General features: G+C 36.0%; 1 protein-coding gene across 6 annotated transcripts in view; it reads left to right on the forward strand.

Moving 5' to 3' along the window:
* Positions 1-18811, forward strand: part of LOC105690503 (dystrophin, isoforms A/C/F/G/H-like) — a 231919-nt gene that overhangs the window by 200461 nt on the left and 12647 nt on the right. The gene's annotated exons all lie outside the window — the stretch shown is intronic.

Here is an 18811-nt window from a genome sequence, read left to right on the forward strand (position 1 = left end):
GTACAAAGACTCGAGTAAACAAATCTACTCCTCGCCGCTGGTCCGCTAATCTGAAAAGTTATTTAAATATTTGTAAGACTTTGTTTTTTGGGAAAAACCTTTTTTTCTCCATGTATTAGATGTGTATGTACGGCGTACTTTTGTGTGTACCCAACTTGCAGTACGTACTCTATAGAGAAAGAACAACGCGCTTTTCTCACCCATAAGACGGTAATTTTAAGACTTTCAAACATCTTTCCGAGTAAAGCCTCCGCCGAGCTGGTATTCAGCTCTTCGATGTTATATACAGTCTTAGAAATAACAAACCAAGTGCTAACAAGCTGGGAAATTGAAAAGCGCACGGTCAACGTCCCACGTTGTAACCGGAGCATTTTCTGGGTAACTAAAGAAAGAGAAAAAGAGAAAGAGTTCTGTTCTTTTTTTTTTTTTTTCTCGTGTCGAAGAATCTTTACCTCGTGGATATCGTGCTCCTCAGATTTGCTTTTCGTTCTTTTTTTATATACCTCGCTTTTCTCAGTGGTATAAACTTGAGATCCAAGAATTTATCGGAAACAAAATGCCCGTAGGTGTTTCGTACCGTACCACCAATCTAAAACGAAGAAAACGAATGGTCGTATAAAGAAGATTTTCTCGAGATAAGTGTATATTGTGTATATATATATATATATACCTATATAAAAGGCGATCTTGATCGTAAGACAATTGTTCTTTACCTGGCACTCAGCCGCCCCGCGCCTCGCGACGTTTAGTCGAAGCAGTCGTAGTCGTCGTCGCTATGTTACACGGCGTGGTATGGCAGCTCAATTTCTCCTGATCAAAGAATGGGATATAAGAAAGTAATTCGAGATAAAACTGCACCGATTGTCTTACCAACATTTTATTTCTCATAGAACAACTCGAAAGCTCCGTGCCCTCGGGTCCCCCTCAGAATTTGATCCCGGCTAAGATATATCAATTTTTTTTTCTTTTTCCTTACTATCTCATTCTGACCTTTCAACTCTTTCTGCAATATTCTTCAACATCTAGATTCACAGCGAAGATCGGAGAATGTAGAATTTGAATACACTCATACATTATACAGCGGTATATTTTCCATCATCTTATGTACGTGTATGTACGTACGCGTACGTATATGTATATATATGTACCGTGTAGTAGAAGTTGAATGAGAAACGAAAGTTTCATTGCTCAAAACGGGAAATAAATGAGTATCTCTTCCTCTCTCTTTTTTCCAATTTTAGTCTATTTTTTTCCCATCTGCCTTTTTTCGTCCGCATCCGAAGGACGTGACGTAAACTGTTGAACGGGATTATTACCATTCCGCAGAAATATTTCCAGTGATAAATGTGACGAATTTGTTTTCTCATTTACAGCTGTACCGTTTTCATAACGAATAATAATGATCTCCAAGTTTGATCGACGATGAAAATATAAATTAGAGAAGTGAAAAACCGAAGGGAAAAAAGACTTTCTTTCTTCCTCGCAATATCGAAATATGAATAATCGAATTTTCGAATCGTCGAGCTTTTTCACCTTGTGAAGAAAGAAAGAAAAAGCATCGGTGTATTTTAGTCCAGTGCCTCACGAGAAAAAAAATTAGTAGATAAAAAAATGGAACGAACAAAACCAAAGTCGAATGTGTTGAGAAGAGATTATATTACCGGAAGTAATTTAAACAGCCGAAACAATTATGGACCATTAATTTGTCGACGTTGTTTTATTTATATAGGGTATACACAGTGCGATAAAATTTTACGATTTTTTTTTTTCAATTCTTCTGTTGATTTTCTTGAACAGTTGGAGCCTTGTAATAAGTATAAAACGAATGAGAAAATGACATGAAACAAAAAATGAAAGAAAAAAAAAGAAGTAGAGAAAGAAAAGGGAATCCGTGAGTAAAAGTCAGCTCTGAATTCTATACGGTCCGAAACGATGTTCTATAGACGTAGGGCGTAGTTAGGTATGCAAAATAGACAAAGTTCGTTGGCTAGCCCAATCAGGAGAATATATGTACTTAGTACTCGACTGTCGGGTATGTATATATAGAAAGGAGTTACTAGATATCTGGATATATATACCCAGTTCGGTCTGCCAAATGCTGAAAACCCAACCCGAAAACCGAATGAATGCATACGGAATAAGCGCAGCGATTGCTGCTGCAAGCTTAAACTTAAACTTAAACTTAAACATCGCACCTTTTGAATTATTAAATCGACCGTCTTCCATTTTGTAATATCGAAGCTTTGGAAAGTTCACTTTTGAATTAATTATCAAAAACTTTGCAAATTCTTACCAGATTTAACCCCTCGGCGCGGTGCTACCGAAACATTCGAAGCACGGAAATGAAATTGACAAAAAATTTAACTGCGAGAAAAAAAAAAAAAATGTTAAAACGTATCAATTAAAATTGTACTTCGAAAATCGCTGCCTCCCGATTTCCATGCGTGCCCGTATAGGTGCACACACATGTATTTCCAAAGCTCATACATATTATAGTGTAAATAGAACATTTTATTTATTCAGTCGTTTTATGTACATATAGGTGTTTATGTATATAACATGGGATGCACAGCTGCATTTGTGTCTACCAAATCGCGTGTGGAATGAACGGACTACCGGTTTGATTTTTCGTTTTTCATTTTATTTTCTTTTATTTTTTTCTATTTTCTCTTTGTCAATTATTAATACATAAAACTATATCACGCAGGAAATGTATCAACACCGCGTTTACATATGTGTGCATATATATTCATTCACACAACGGTTCTATTTACCCTAGTGATATACATCGTACGGAAATTACAATAAACGGATATCAAAAAGTCTGGGAGAAAAAATCAAAAATTCGAGGAACGCCCAACGATGATGGAAAAATAATCTGCCAAACATTTTTCAAGTATAAACCACGCGTACCATCGATAAAAGGAGGTGTGATTTCACTTCATTTATCATATGGTAAAAATGGTAAAAATCGAATGTGGTGTTACTTTTTGAATCGGGAATTTTTATTATTCCAGTTTTTTATGTTTGATACTCTTTTTTCTCTCTTTTTCTTCATCGAAACCCACGCGGAAGTTTTTACATGCACGCTGGGGAAAGTTATTATCTTTGATTTTCTGAAGCGATACAGAAATTCCAATGAAAATTACTCCGGTACTTATTCATTCAATTGGTGAGTTTACTAATTGGTTAATTACTCGATAAATTCTAACCTAATTTCTTCGTTTACTCGTATCGCTTGCCAGATGTTGTTAACGTATAATTATAACGATGAACATACATCCGCACGATTTCTTGTTTTTCTTTCGATTTTTTTCTCATTTCATTGGCATTCGATTGATAACCTGATGAAGACGTATAGATAACATTGTACAATTTTCATTCGATGAAGATGGAGAGAAATTATCTGTATACTTTAAAAAATCATAATCTTATAGCAGCCTTCTCAAATTTCAATTAGCCTCAAATCACGTATGCCCAGACTAAATTAACTTAGAAATTTGACGTTTTTTTTCTTCTATCTAATTCGTTTATCGAATCACGTCTGACAATCGAATTTTCAAAGGTCCTATTATAATTTTAACAATCTATATTAACAAATTGAAAGCTTAAATCGAGTTGCGTGACGATGCTTTTTAACATAAACGTAACTTTAATTGCTTAATTAATAATTGTCGCTCAGAACATTGAACTTGAAAAGTGCTAGGTCCGCGTTTAACGCAACCACTTTGTAAAAAAAAAAAAAAATTCGTTAAAAGACATATGTCCCTTGCATTGTAGGTGCCGTAGTATCGTTATTATTACCTAATTTACGGTGGGAAAGTTTAAGGCTAAATTTGAACGAAAGCTTAGAGCGGAAACTACCACTTTATAACGTTTAGTCTCCACTCCCGTTCCGTTCTCAACTTTCAAGTTCAACTGACCGTTAAATTTACCTTCATTATTTAATTTCATCATACATAGAAAAGGAGAAATATTGCTGTGTATCCAAGTACACGAATACGTCTTCAAACATTCGCTATTTAATTATTTTTCGTTAATAAACGTACGTAATTAAAATTTTAAGAATTTTATTTTTCTGATAATTATAATCTACACATTTTCGTCACGCGTGAGTCAAATCGGCATTGTAAACCAAATATAGAGACGTATGTCAGTTTAAGAAAAAAAATTGGAAAATAAAAAAAAGTGAAAAAAATCTTTGAATCGCTGACACGAGTCTTCCATAGCGTCTGTTGTATATTAAAGAGAGGAATGTCTTTGATTGCGGTACAAGTATATGTAAGGCATGTATATATCATGAGGCGGAACGTCGAGAGTTATGAATTATTCTAGAAACGTTAAATGAGATACGGTTTTTATTTTTGAACCTTTTTTTTTTTCTTCCATGTACCTATGCGGTATAGATATTTTTTATACATATATCACACGCAGTCGTCACGTCGTTTTGAATATTTCAGAACGTGGTGTTAAGTTTATATCGTTTGTTTTTATCACCCTCCATATGTCCCGTATGCTTACCTACACGTAACGCTCCGAGAGGATGAAGAGAATATAAAATACGGTTAACAATTTGCGGTTTCTTCTTTATTCCCTTTACTCATTTACCTACTTCTTTTGTTCACGCGAGCTGCACTGTGCTTAAAACTATTTCTGTTTTTACGCATTTCTACTTTTTTCCTCCTTCTTTCACCCCCATGCGCGTCGTGTAGATGAACGCCATATTGCGGAAAAGCGGAAAGAATGAAAATTAGTTTTCGGGATTACGGAATTAGAAAAATTAGAAAAAATAGCGAAAAGGATTCGTAGGATAATTTTTATTCCTCTATATTCATCACGATCGCTTCCAAGGACGAAAAATCACATACATGCAATAGAAGAAGAGAAAAGAAAGATTACAAGAAGATGGACTCTATCCGTTTGTTTAACTTACGCAGTCGGTGTTCTATAATTATGTGATATTTACATTAGGTGTAGGTCCACCTCACGGTTATTATAAACAAATTAAATTTGTAACGGGAGATGAGAAAGATAACGTTCCCCTTCAATATCATGTCATAGACGTTGGTATAATTCTCCGAACGAAATCCGTGTCACGTATAGTAAGATTATTTTACCTATACAGGTATATGTATTATATACTTTCGAATGGGCAAACGCGACACGGTTTGATTCAAAGCGAGTCAGGTCGGCCGGTGACATTCTCTTTCAATTGCTCAAAAGGCGTTGTATTATACGTATGTTATATTCTATGTACATATATATATTTTCGAAAAAGCTTGAATGAAAAAAACAGAAATGAAAAGAATATACGCCGCTGGTCAAACCTGGAGGTTCTTAATATCTAAATCCTGCTTGTCTGCGTCCGGATTGACTTTTTTTCTCTTCAATTCTGAACAAACGAATTCTAATTTTTCAATCTAATGTAATCTGCACGTCCAGGTATTCGGTTTTAGCTCCTCAGCGTTCAACGTAATGGGTGGGGGAAGTCTGGGCATAGTGAACACCCCGAGCGAAGTGAATAGTCGCCACTATATCCTAACTCTGAACTATAAAAATATATAAATAAAATCCAAAACTGATTGGCACGTATTCCTTGACATGAAAAAGAATTCGCGAAAAATAAAGACACGTCATTAACTTTGTCCGGAGTGTTCTCTACAGCAGCCGGTAGCTTCTCTACATGAACAGAACTTGAAGTTGATTTTTCCCCCTCTCTATTTGAATCGAAAAAAAAAGAAAATTTGAAAAATTCAAGAATTGAAAGAAAAAAAAGGTTTGCAGTTTTGTAAAATATCAAATTTCCCGTACAATTTTTCATTCGATCTGTACGATAAAATTCTGCACGTTTCACGCGAGAGACCGCGGTGATTTCATGTGTAAATATACAAAGGCTCCGATTGTCTCAAGGGTTTATTTTATTCATACGTTCGTTTTTTCTTTTTTTTTTTTTTTTTTGGTTTTCTTTTCGTTTTTGCGATACTTGATTAGAGAAGCCCATATCGAGTGAGGGGAATGAACCCGCATGCCTTTGTACAAACCTATCTCTGCACAGAAAAACTTTGGGAAATATAAATTTCAAATACACCCCATATTCCGGTCGCCCGCCGTGCAGTGAATAAATAAAAACGTCGTGCAACGTGAACGGCAAATGCATTGGTTTTTTTTTTTTTCTTTTTTTTTGTTTTCGTAATAATTATCCGAGCTTTTAATTACAAATACTCAGCATTTTTTATCAATTTATTTTTCCGAACAGCTTCATTTACGGATCAATTTGTAACTTGAAAAACTTGACGTACAATGGATACGTATAGCAGTTCCAGTGTGGATCGAAGATGCATTTTTTTTTTGTTCTCAGCTCCACATAACTTATTATTTATTCCATGATTTATTCATGGACTCTACTTATGATGTCAATTGAACGCATCAAGTTACGTTCTCAACCATATCGATACATTTTCATCTCTTTTTTATCGAGTTCTTCATTTCTTCCGCATCTTCTTTACACCCCCGTATCTTACGTGTGTATTTACGCGCATTATGAGTTTTTAGTACGATTTAAAAAATTATTGTACACGTCAATTCTGTAAAGTTATCGTAATCGTCACCTGTATATTTTTATAATACGACGGTCGAAAGAAAAAATGAAAATAATCAAAATGAATAAATAATTATAAGAAATATTTCTTTCATTTCGTAAATCGAACGTTGCTAATAATTCTGGTATATGCAAAATCATCACAACAATTTCCAATGGAATTTGAAAATCAAGACACGTTGAAAATGTTGTTCTCGTGTTATTTTATTTTTCAAACGCGATTCGGATATCCGTAAAAACATGATATAAGGCCAAGAAAATTACACGTTTTAATATTCAGTTTATATTGCTCGAAACTTGTATTATATACATACGTATATTTATTGTATGTACCCAAGTAAGTTTATATACCGTACCCATGTGTTATTTACATGTGTATATACATATACCAACGTATATAAGAAAACAGCGTTCCACAGACGGTCGAGTGTATGAAAGATGAAACATTTGACCCATATATTCCAAGATTATTTCGCAATTTCTGTTACGTCATCGTTTTCTTTTTATTATATTCATTGAGAGGTGCACATTATAAAAGTGCGCCACTTGATGCATATAAAAATTATAATATACCAAAATTGTTTCCGCATAACGAATTATTTTAAACTCACTCAATTTATGGTAATAATAATATCCCATTCAACTTACCGGGTCATATCTGCAATTACATTTTCATACAGTTTTCCTTATTCAACTTTTCAACCCTCTCGATCTGATACACATATATACCTTATCTATAAGTCGACCTACGTACGTACAGCTGATTCGATTTTACTAAAAAGTAAAAAGTTCAGCTCGGAAATTCCCAGGTCTTTTACAGCTTTTATAGTTGAGTTATTTTAGTCCTACGTGTAGTGCGAGACTCTCTTCGTAGAAACTTGCACCAGCAGCAGGAGCGCGACGACATCCAACACCACCATTTTGAATACCTATACGTACATACGTGCGCGCGATATATATATATATATATATATATATATATATATATATATAAATATGCATACGCTGTGTGCACAGCGTACGCGGATGCAACTGAAACTGCATGCATGCATCGGGAGAATTTATGTGTGTATATATACGCGGTATACCCACCATATGAACACCTCGAGTATCGGTAAAAGATGTATACCTATGTGCATACACATACATATATGCGTATGTGTATGCAATAAATGTATATATACACACCTTTATAGAAATGCGTTTAGTCCTATATGACGACGATCTCCTTGAGAGACAAAGGCTGCGCCTGTAGTGTAACGATATATACCATGCACATTGCACACACATACGTACGGTCGAGGAGATAGCGAGGGGGAGATTTTCTTGCGTTGGGTACGAAAGACGAGACTGCAGAGAGATGAGATGAGATGGGAACGAAAAAAAAAGAACGGGAGATGAGCGAAAAGGAAGGAAGGAAGGAAAGAGAGACAAGGGATGAAGTGGTGGTAAAGGGGAAATAAGAGGGAGCGATAGATACCGAGGGACTCGTTCGCCTCGTCGCGTATGAATCTTAATTAAATATTATTATTATAGATATACATACATTTCATTCATGCGCCGCTTTCGAGCTGCAGAAAATCTACACGCGGTCCTATAAAATATCATCCCCATTTTTTTTCCCTTCATTTCTTTTTTTTTTTTTTCAAATTTTTTTTTTTTCTCCTCCGCAACTTGAGATATACCGCCATGAAAAACACAAAGTATGTGTTATACGGTACACTACATTCAATTTTCAATACTTGCCGCATCGGGATAAATCGTTAAACGGTATCGATTTGAAAAAAAAAAAAAAAAAAAACGAGATAAAAATCTGGCGGACGGGGCTGGAAAAGCACGTGGTAAAAAGACATGAATAAAAAACACGTAGTAAATGGAATAAAATAAAATCCCGCAAAAGGGCGTTGCGCCCGGATATATCGTAGGGTTTCTCGGTATAGAGAAACTCTATACATACGATATACGCTGTGTACTCAAACTCCAGCTATAGATGTTCGGATTTTTGAGGGTTTTTTTTTCAACGATTAATGATCATATTCTTCTAAGGAATTACGTCGATGCAGTCGCGCGTCATAAATTGAAAAAAACAAAAAAAAAAAAATTGTGAAAGGAAAGAAAAAGAAATGGTTTTCTTTCCATGGGGTGTTCGGTATGCACGAGAAAAAGCTGTAGGAAAAATCGAAGTCGAGGACTTATCACCGTCGTCCCTGCAGTCTGCAGTAGAGGAGTACTTCTACTTTGCGGCTTCATCGTCACAGTTGTCGTCGTCACCCGAAGAGTATAATATCATGTACACTATATGTATGTATATATACATCCGCACGTGTATACATATGTGTGCATATGTACGTGTGTATATAGTAGAGTCGCGGCTGGAGACACAACCTAGCTTTTAAGCCTCCTGTTCTGTTTTTTCGTATTCAGTCGCGTCAGTCGCGTCCCGTGGGTCATCGCGTGTGCAGTGGTTTTATATAGCATGCTAAACATGTGACTCGTATATTCTTTGATCGTTGAGAAACGTGAAAAGATATTCTGACATTTATGAATTCGCCATCGAGGGTGAAATGAAATAAGATTTGAAAAAAAAAAAAAATAATAAAACCAAAAGTTCCAAAGATTCAAAAAACGAAAAATTTATTTCTCAAATTGATATATGATGACGAGTTCGGCTGCTTTGTCATCGTTGTCGAACGCTTCGCGAAAATTTAAAAAACTTACATTCGTAATCAACCATCTGCGAAAAGGTACAATAATTATGTCCTGCAGACCAACTGCAGCGGATTTCCTTTATGAATTCAATTCTTAGTGATGTGATTGATCCTAATATGCAACAGATGTTCAATTAATTGATTAATTGAATAATCAATTAATTTTCAATCATTAACTAATTGACTCGTCATTTACTCATAACTCTATCGAGAACGAAAAGAGGAAGATACAAATAAATATATGATAAACCAACCGCGAATTTATTGCAACCAAAATTAAAACCGACTGTGATAAGTTATACTTAATATAATTATAATAATAATAATAATAATAGTAGTAATCGTGTGTGTTAAAAAAATTTTCTATCAAATGATATATATACATATATTTATTCTAGAGTGATTGCAATCTTGTTTTGAAGGGAAAAAAAAAAAAAATTTGTTCGAAAAACAGAAGCTGAATTAATAAAGAAAAAATAGTCATGGAAATGGTGAAAAGCAGTGCAATCGAGATGCTCTCTCGTCGAAGTATAGTGATAAAGGATTACAGTGCGGGGGATTCGGATAAAAATGACGACGACGATGATCCTGACGATCTGGACGATGACGAGGGAGACAGAACATCTTTGAAAATTGATCTGTCGATGGCCGAACAATTTTATTACGAAGTCATTTCATCCTTTGAACAAGAAGAGGTATACCTTCGATATTATTTTTTTTGTTCATCGTCGAAACGCAGGAAATATGCAGCAAAATTCACGTCAATTTTTAAAAATCATTAATTTATTCATGTATCGATACGAATCGATATTTCACATACAACTTATACCATATACCGTATGTACCATATTATACAGCTCAGAAATGCAAAGTATCGAGAGTGAAAGAGAGAGAGAGAGAGAGAGAGAGAGAGAGAGAGAGAGAGAGAGAGAGAGAGAGAGAGAGAGAGAGAGAGAGAGAGAGAGACAGAGAGAGAGAGAGAAAAAGGAAGAAACAGAAAAAGAGATAGAAAGGTGGCGCAAATTTCAACCGTATTTATATATGTGCGTGGAGGAGGAGCATGTAAAGATATTATATAAGTCTACGTATACGTGTGTATATGTACGAGTGTAAAGACGTTGCATACGCGAAGATTCAAGTTTCGTCGTTTATATGGGTATGCGAACCCTCGAGATATCTTGTGGACGACGGGAACTTCGGGCAACATTCCAGAGTCTGGTTGTTCACTATAATACGTGCATATTGTATCCAATATATTATACATATACACACATCGGAGTATGCGGTGTAATTCGGTTGAGGAATATAATTTGAGAAAAAAAAACAGCGAGAAAAAAAAAACTACTCAAACAATTTGGAAGACGAAAAAAATTTTTCAAGTACCGCGCGTAGTCGTTAGAAATAATTCACGCCGAAGAAAAATTATCATTACATTTCATGGTTATACATAATTCGATTAATTATAATTAAATTCATTTTAATTATTTTGATGAGGATGTCTATGAATATTGACCATCGTCATGAAGATCTGCTGAATTTCAGTAATCAAGTTCTCAAGCTTTTTTGCCCAACATTCTGCCTTCTTTCTTCTCCACATTCGTAAGAAGAAGAACTCGATAATGCCATTTAATTTCAAAGATAAACCTCGTAATAATCGTAATAAATAACGCACGTGGTTCACCGTTCACCATACACAAATACACGTATGGGTTCATCGAATGAATCAAATTCTTTGATATAATGTGATTAAATAGAAAAAAAAAAAAAAATGTACGAAGAAAAAAGGACGGTACTGAATCGAGTTCATTTAATAATTGGGTAAAGAACAGCAAAAACTTTATTACAGATAAACCGAACGAAACTCAAAAAAAAATAACACCGAAGAAGCGTAAATTAGCTGTCAATTAATGACCAGATCGAAAAAATCAAGAAAGAAACCAAATAAAAACTAATGTAGTTAAAGAAACCAAAAAAAAAAAAGTCGTCATACGTGCGAGTGACAAATAATTTACTTCGTACATGTTATATGTAAACGTATACCACGACGACACGTGTTGAGTTTTATTAACGAAGGGCTTCCACTTTTCTTTTTCTTTCGTTTTTTTTTCTTCTTTCTCTTATGGTCCTCGATATCTATTACCATGAGGTTCCATTCACACCGCAACTATAAGTTCCAATTAAATAGTTGACAAAAAAAATTAGATTCTGGAAGGCGCGATAGATTTTTTCTTTTAATTTATCTTTTCAATCCTGCGTGGAATCAATCTCAATTATACTTGGTAAAATTTATAATTCACTCGCTCTTGTTTTTATCGAATAGGTAATGAAAAGAAATATCAAACTGAAAAATTGTTATGACGATGATAATAATATTAAAAATAACAATAACAAAATGGACGAGTTGAGAGGGGGGTGAATTTAGCCCCGTATATATGGGGGTATAATGTTTGGGATCGAGTGGAGAATCAACGAACCACGAAAGACTGATCGACTCACTTTCACGTCCTCTACATCCACTTCCACTTCCACTTCCACTTCCGTTGGGTTTCCTTCGAACCTTCGAGAAACACTCGCCCCAGCTTATTTCTTCCCCGATTACCGCCCCCTCACCTTAGTCCCGGAATTTCCCCTATATAATTATCTAACTAATTTATCAAAATCCAAACCAACTTCATACGAAAACGTTCACCTATCACGATCCGAGAGCGTTAATCGGTTGTGCGTTTTACTGACATTTTCTCCATCAAACTGCGGACAGCTCGCGCCGCTGATATTCGAAGGGTCGAAAATATCGTGCGAAAAAAATTTCATCCTAAAAAAGTAATGTTCTAAACTAAATGTACGAATATTTTTGGAGTTATCTTTCCACGGTTCTCATTTACGTGAAACAATATTCGAACTGCAATTAAATAATAGTAAAATATACGTATTTCAATTTGTTCAATATTTTCTCATTTACATCTATACTGCGCTGCGGCGGAGTGCGTAAAAATCAATGATATGCAACTGGGTTGAGACTCTAGGGATTTATATGTATATATGTATACGTATTTTATAGGGAGAAAAAAAAAAATCTAATGAAAAGATAATGGGAATAAAAAATATGGAGAAAAAAACTGGAGAAAAACGAAAAGAGAAAAAAAGGAAGAAAAGCCAGATTAGTTAAAAGTTCGACGGATGTCGTTAATATACGTATACGTATGTATACCTCTACCTGTACGCATACACCGACCATCGCTTCCGTGCAGGTCATAATACACGAGTAGATATAAAAAAAAAGATTATAATGATAATGATAATGATAATGATGTTGGTATAAAATAATTATTAATAGAGGAGAAAATATAAGTTGAGTAAGTGCAGCGGTATGTACCTCCACCTATACCTACCTATACCGATATAGTCGCGCGTTTGCTGCCTTCGACGGATGTGTTCGTACGTGTTTGAATTAAAATCGAGAACGAGATGAAAACGCAAAATATGAAGACAATATAACATCCAATGATTATTATATAAATCTCCTTCCATTGTAATTGACATAATGAATCCTCTTATCTAAAGCTTATACATAAGTGTGAACGTCGTATACCTTTTTGACACATGAAAATCAAACTTCATTACGCAGGTTCAAATTAGATCGATGTCATTAGTATGATCGTAATTAGATATCGTCGTTATCAGCGGGGGTTCGGAATCAAGAACAATGAAAAACCAATAATCAAAACGAATCACAAAAGAATTGGAAAAATCCAATCATAGGACGCCGGTATTATAGCTACGCGTGTAGTTTATATTGAAACACTACAGTTATCGAGAGTTCGATTTTTGCACTCAATCGGTATTGTATAGACACAGTCTTCCTTTTTTTTTTTTCTCGTTGTTTGCAATCCGCATATTCGATATATCCCATCTATGTATAGTTGTACTTTAGATATAAAATAAGCTCGCGTTCCAATTATCTATAATCCGTACGCGAAATGAGGTATTAATTTGCTAAGAAGCTTTTCTAGATTCTTCGTCCTTCATCTATTACGTATTATTTTCATTTCTTTGAAAAATGGGATGAGATAGTATCCTGTATTGCGTGAGATGACCCTGTATTCTGGAGAATATATTCGGATACATAGGCAGAAGAAAATTTTTCTGAAACACACAAAAATATAGAAATAAAAAGACAATACAGAAATGAAGCAAATATCGTCAACCCATTCTCACGTAAAATGCACCCCGCTGAGCATAGATGATGGGAAGTAGTAAACCCTCTCGGAGCCAAAAGTTCGACGGCGTAAAAATTTTAGGGGGACGTAAGGGGAGAAGGTTTGAAATTTGAGAAAGGTTACACAGCTTGTCTCATTCACGCTTTATTTTACTTCCCTCCGTACAATATCCCGACGCGGTGGTTAGGTTGGGACGGAATGAAGTAGAGAAAAGTAGAATAGAGTAGAGTAGAGTAGAGTTAAGATGGTTATACGTTACGAGGTATAGGTATATTAATGGTGGTCTAAGAACGAAGTGGGATTCGGTGGTCGCCGTTGGTTTCAGATGCGACGGTGGAGAGAATTGAATGGGAAAATTGTACCGGAAGTCTAGATCGACGTCGCTTAAAGGCCCGTTTATCCCTTTACGATCTTCAACCGTCGACGTGCCGACAACCTTCACTAATGTACCATGTACACATTACATATGTACAACCGTGGCGTAGAACGTAATACGAGTACTAAAATTCTCGACGAGGATCAATTGTCCTCCGTAAGGACTTGGGCTGAAGGGTCCGAAAGTAACAGAAAAAAAAAAAATAAATTCAACTCAAACTCTCGCCACTGAAATGATTCACCTTTTTCTTCGTTTTCTACAAAGAATTTCATCAATTAGTAAATTAATTCTGTTCAAAAATTCTTACCGATTTTCGATTGAATTTTGCAGAATTTCGTTTTCATTCTATTACATCGCTTAGTTCGATGCCCCTTTTGACCCTTTTTTCATGTTCTTTCTTTTATTTTCGTTGGTTCTATTTCGATCGAGCAGTCGACAGATGTGTTCGCGACTACTCCTTGCATTGTAGATATTGTGAACATATTGCTATAGAGTTTAGAATCGCGAAATTCTATTGTAGTTCGTACAGTGAAAGTACCCACTCGTTCTTTTGTTGAACAAGAAAAATATACGCGGGGTTAAAAATCAAACCATATTGTCCGACATTCACGGCCCGCAGAATAAAGAAGCCATGGAAAATCCAGACAAACGTCATCTAATTATTTACTTTATATTTTTTTCCCCCAGACATTTTTCGAATATACTTTCTTTTTCTAGTAGTTGCAGTGTATGAGTAAGGGCAGGTAGGGTAAAACGGGGTACTTGAGCGAACCGTGAAATAAAAAAAGTTTTTAAATCCAGAATGATGTCTGAAGTCCTTTTCGATTATTTTGAAGAATCTTTACAAAAAATTTTTGGGGTACCCCATTTTGCCAAGCCTTCTCCTATATTTGTAATCGGATCATACGTCTATAAATTACCCTCGATTATTATTTTCTCGATCGATTTTTTCGATTTTTCTTCACCCTCTCATATTACTGCAGATGCGCTCATGCAGTTTCAATTCCTCGTAATCTATAAAGCAAACTTGCTTGTTGTGTAGACCGGAGACACGTTATGTGCCGATCAGTAGGTACGAAGTTAATTATATCCAAACGTGGGTATTGCGTGATCGTATCTGATTTCCTGGATTTCTACCTATAGGCAGAGTTATCCTATCTTCGGCTTATCTACACAAACGGTTTATCCATGACTCTCTATCTGCGTTTCTCCGCTACAACCATGTTCGAGCCACCCTCAACTCCCCTCTCTTCATATATCCGGTTTTCGATAAGAGTAGAAAACGCGATAAGAAGATAACCTTTGTATGCGATCTCAATTTAAGGGCCCAATAAATCCAAAGATCATAAATAAGACCGCCTTAACGTACGTCGTGTAAAACAAATCTGTAAAAAATCATACATAAGTAAAAATTAACGTCAGAGTAGACGGTGGATGTGAACGAAAATTATACCGTAAAATTAAATTTTCCAGCAAATATTATTCGAAACGAAGATTTACCACGCAACTTAAGGTATGTATGCAAAATATTTAAAAAAAAAAAAAATCCTGTATCATATTTTGTCGTAATTTTCAAATTTTTTTTTTATTTTTTTTTTTTTCTCTTTAATTGCAATGTACAATACACAGCTTTGTGTTTAATTTCTCGGATGAACTTTCGGTTGGATAGAATGGAACGGAGGAGCTGGTTTCAGTCTACCTGCACATACGAGCAGACTGGAGCAGCAGCAGCATCAGCAGCATCAAGTTTAGAGACGCGGAGTTTGATTTCAGCAGGGCTGAGACTTACGTTGACGGTTGTTGGCTAATCCTTTGTCACGGTGGGCGGTACGAAGTTCCAGATCGTGTACTGCGATTACTAAACGCCTGCAGCATCATGCGGGCGTCGACGACGACGTGACGTTACCAAAGACGTATACCTGGCGCACAGGTATATGTATGCACATTAAACAGATACGCACACGAAAAATATACGCACAATGGTTGTACCTGTGCAGTAGATATATAAACTATCAAATACACTCAACAATTTCACACCTTATACGGGATGAAAATGGTCACCATAAACCGCCGGTGAACAAACCGCAAGCGTTCGTGAACGTGTGGGTAAATTTTTGGGTTTTTTTTTTCGTTCTTCAAATAAAGTCCATATTTTATTCAATATCGTCATTGACGATTTTCCGTTGTGAGCTCAAGAGTAGAAAAAAGAAAATGATTTTGTTTTTTGTCTGAGTCAGTGTCAAAGTTGTACAAATATACCTAATGCGGGGTTGAGGGGCAGGGTTAAGGTCTTTTGAGTACTACGAACTCTGAGAGAACTTATAATAATAGACGGTCCTGCAGAAGTTCTCGGTGGCAAAATGCCAGGCGTCATCATATCGTTGGTGAGTCATCTCCGGTGAGGCCGTTAAAGACAATTTCTTTGTCTCTTAGTTAGGAACGCGAAACTTAACTGTATATGCATACCTATACGAACGGCAATAACTTCGCTTAGGAAAGAAATTAATTTTGGTAAATGAGTCTCTTTGAAATGTAGGGAGTAACAATCTAGTCTGTGTCAATGTATGGACTAATTACGTAGTTCTGTAATTTGTTTTAACGAAAAAAAATTAAAAAATAAAAATAAACTTGTCGTGTATACGGTTTTTCGATGGTTTATTTTTTCACAGGGAAGGAAAACGGAGGTCGCGCGGATGCCATTTTATTAGTAAAAAGCATTGCTTTGCTTCATAGGGAGTTTTCTTATGGCGCCCAGACAATTAACTTCTTAAATTCCGCGATAATTTAACTCCGTGGTGGACTTAGGGGGTTAACTTTAATTGCTCGACCGGCTACATTATAACTAACGACGTCGCGACGCCTGTGCACGTTGTTGCAGAAAACAAAAAGAAGTAAAAGCAAAATCTATTACTAACTGAAATAAGTACCGGAAAAAAAAATGTATGTAAAACCAGCGAATCCCCATGCGATACAGCTACGGGCCTTCTCGAGCTCATCTCGAAGTTGGTTATAGTCCGGTTAGTCCCGATGATGCTCGGCAGGGATAATTAATTCTGGGGAAGAACCCCGAGAATTCCCCCCCGCCCCTCCTTCCTGCAGTATATCTTTGTCTCTTTTATTTGAATTTAACTTGTTTTAGCAGCGATAAATGCTTATAGCTTTAGTTTCGTATGTAACTGTTTAACATTCGCTCCCCGAGGTCATCGTGGCAATTTAACACGGTCTTTAGGGTCACAGACAGTATAAAATGATGTGCCACCATGCTCATTCATAATGCTGAAAGATATGAGGAGAAACCACACGAAATTACGATTAGTTCAGGATATTACAATTAGCATCTCTACATATTTCCCTGAGAACATATGGTAGTACGGGAATGAGAAAAAGATTTGTTTTGAGGAATTCTGAAGTTAGAAAATTCATAATACCTCCGTTTCTTCTCCAGGTAGATCAGATTTCCATTCGTGAGCTCAAAGTACATTAATTTTGACCCTGAACTCGGAACAAAATCGACGGCTATATTCTTATTATTTTTACTATTTGTGGAGCTGGACATTAAATATTTTATCGATTCATTGGGTGTCTAATTTTCAATTCCAAAACTCTCGACTCTTCGTGATGATAGAAGATAAGTTACTGTTCACCTGTACATTGGTGAATCAAACGAGCCGCAATTTGGATAACACTATTATTGACCCTAACTCTGTGTTCTTATTCTGCAGATATATGCGATGCCTACGGAGCACCTGAGCCTCACTTCTGGAACACAAAACGCGATACAGCATCTGCTATATTTTGAATGTGTCTAGTAACTAAAAACTAGTAATTAATTATATTGCAAATTTATATGCGCAGTACTTTTGCGACTGATTTGAATAATTATGATGTAATGTGATTATTATTTATTGTGTAGCCATGATTCAACAATAAAAATTGACTACTCCCTAATTTCAAAATTTGATATTTCTTACGAATTATATGTCCGTGCATGTCCACACTCTTGCAATAAAACAACGGAAAACATCTAGAGACATCAGGCCCGGTTCGTCTCATGCATGCGCGTAGTTCGTAACACTTCCTCGACTCTGCTGTTCTCCTGATGCCAAATTCAGGTTTTCGCCAAGATTCGCATTTTCGGAAACGGTATTCTGGAGCTCTTCATTGTCACTTCCGCTGTGTTGGAGTATGTCTGAATGATTCAATACACATGCATACATGTAATCACGCCTGCAAGCAACAAAATGATGTCGCGATCATTTGGCTCAGGAGTATGATGACATACACAGGATTGAATGCATGCACATGATGAGGCACCAGGTTTTGGACCACCTTCTCGGGTTTCCTGTTCTCCTGATACAAATCTCCACTTTTCGGCAAACTTTCAATTTTCAGGGCCGGCATTCAAGAGATCTGCATTACCGTCTCTGATTTAAAGCATGATTGAACGATTAAAGACACAGGCATGCATGCAGTCAGTCCTGCAATGCATTAGTTGCTCTCTCTTTCATACTAAGAATAAAGAGAAAGGGTGGAACGCATGCACATGATGAGGCACTAGGTCTCGAAATACCTCCTCGGTTTTTCTGTTCTCCTGATACTCGGAAAATTTTTTGGCCCAAATTATAAAATTCGGAAACGCTGTTCTGGAGCTCTGAATTATTCTTTTTCTTTTCAATCTACGATTTATTGAATGAATAAATACACAGGCAGGCATATAATTAGTCCTGCAAAGAATTGGTCGCTCTCTCTATCAGACTAGGAATAATCATGAAGGATTGAATGCATGCACATGATGAGGCACCAAGTTTCGGACCACCTCCTCGGGTTTCCTGTTCTCCTGATACTCGGAAAATTTTTTGGCTTAAATTAGGAAATTCGGAAACGCTGTTCTAAAGCTATAAATTATTCTTTT

This window comes from Athalia rosae, chromosome 6 (assembly GCF_917208135.1).
Source record: "Athalia rosae chromosome 6, iyAthRosa1.1, whole genome shotgun sequence".
Lineage (NCBI taxonomy): Eukaryota > Metazoa > Arthropoda > Insecta > Hymenoptera > Athaliidae > Athalia > Athalia rosae.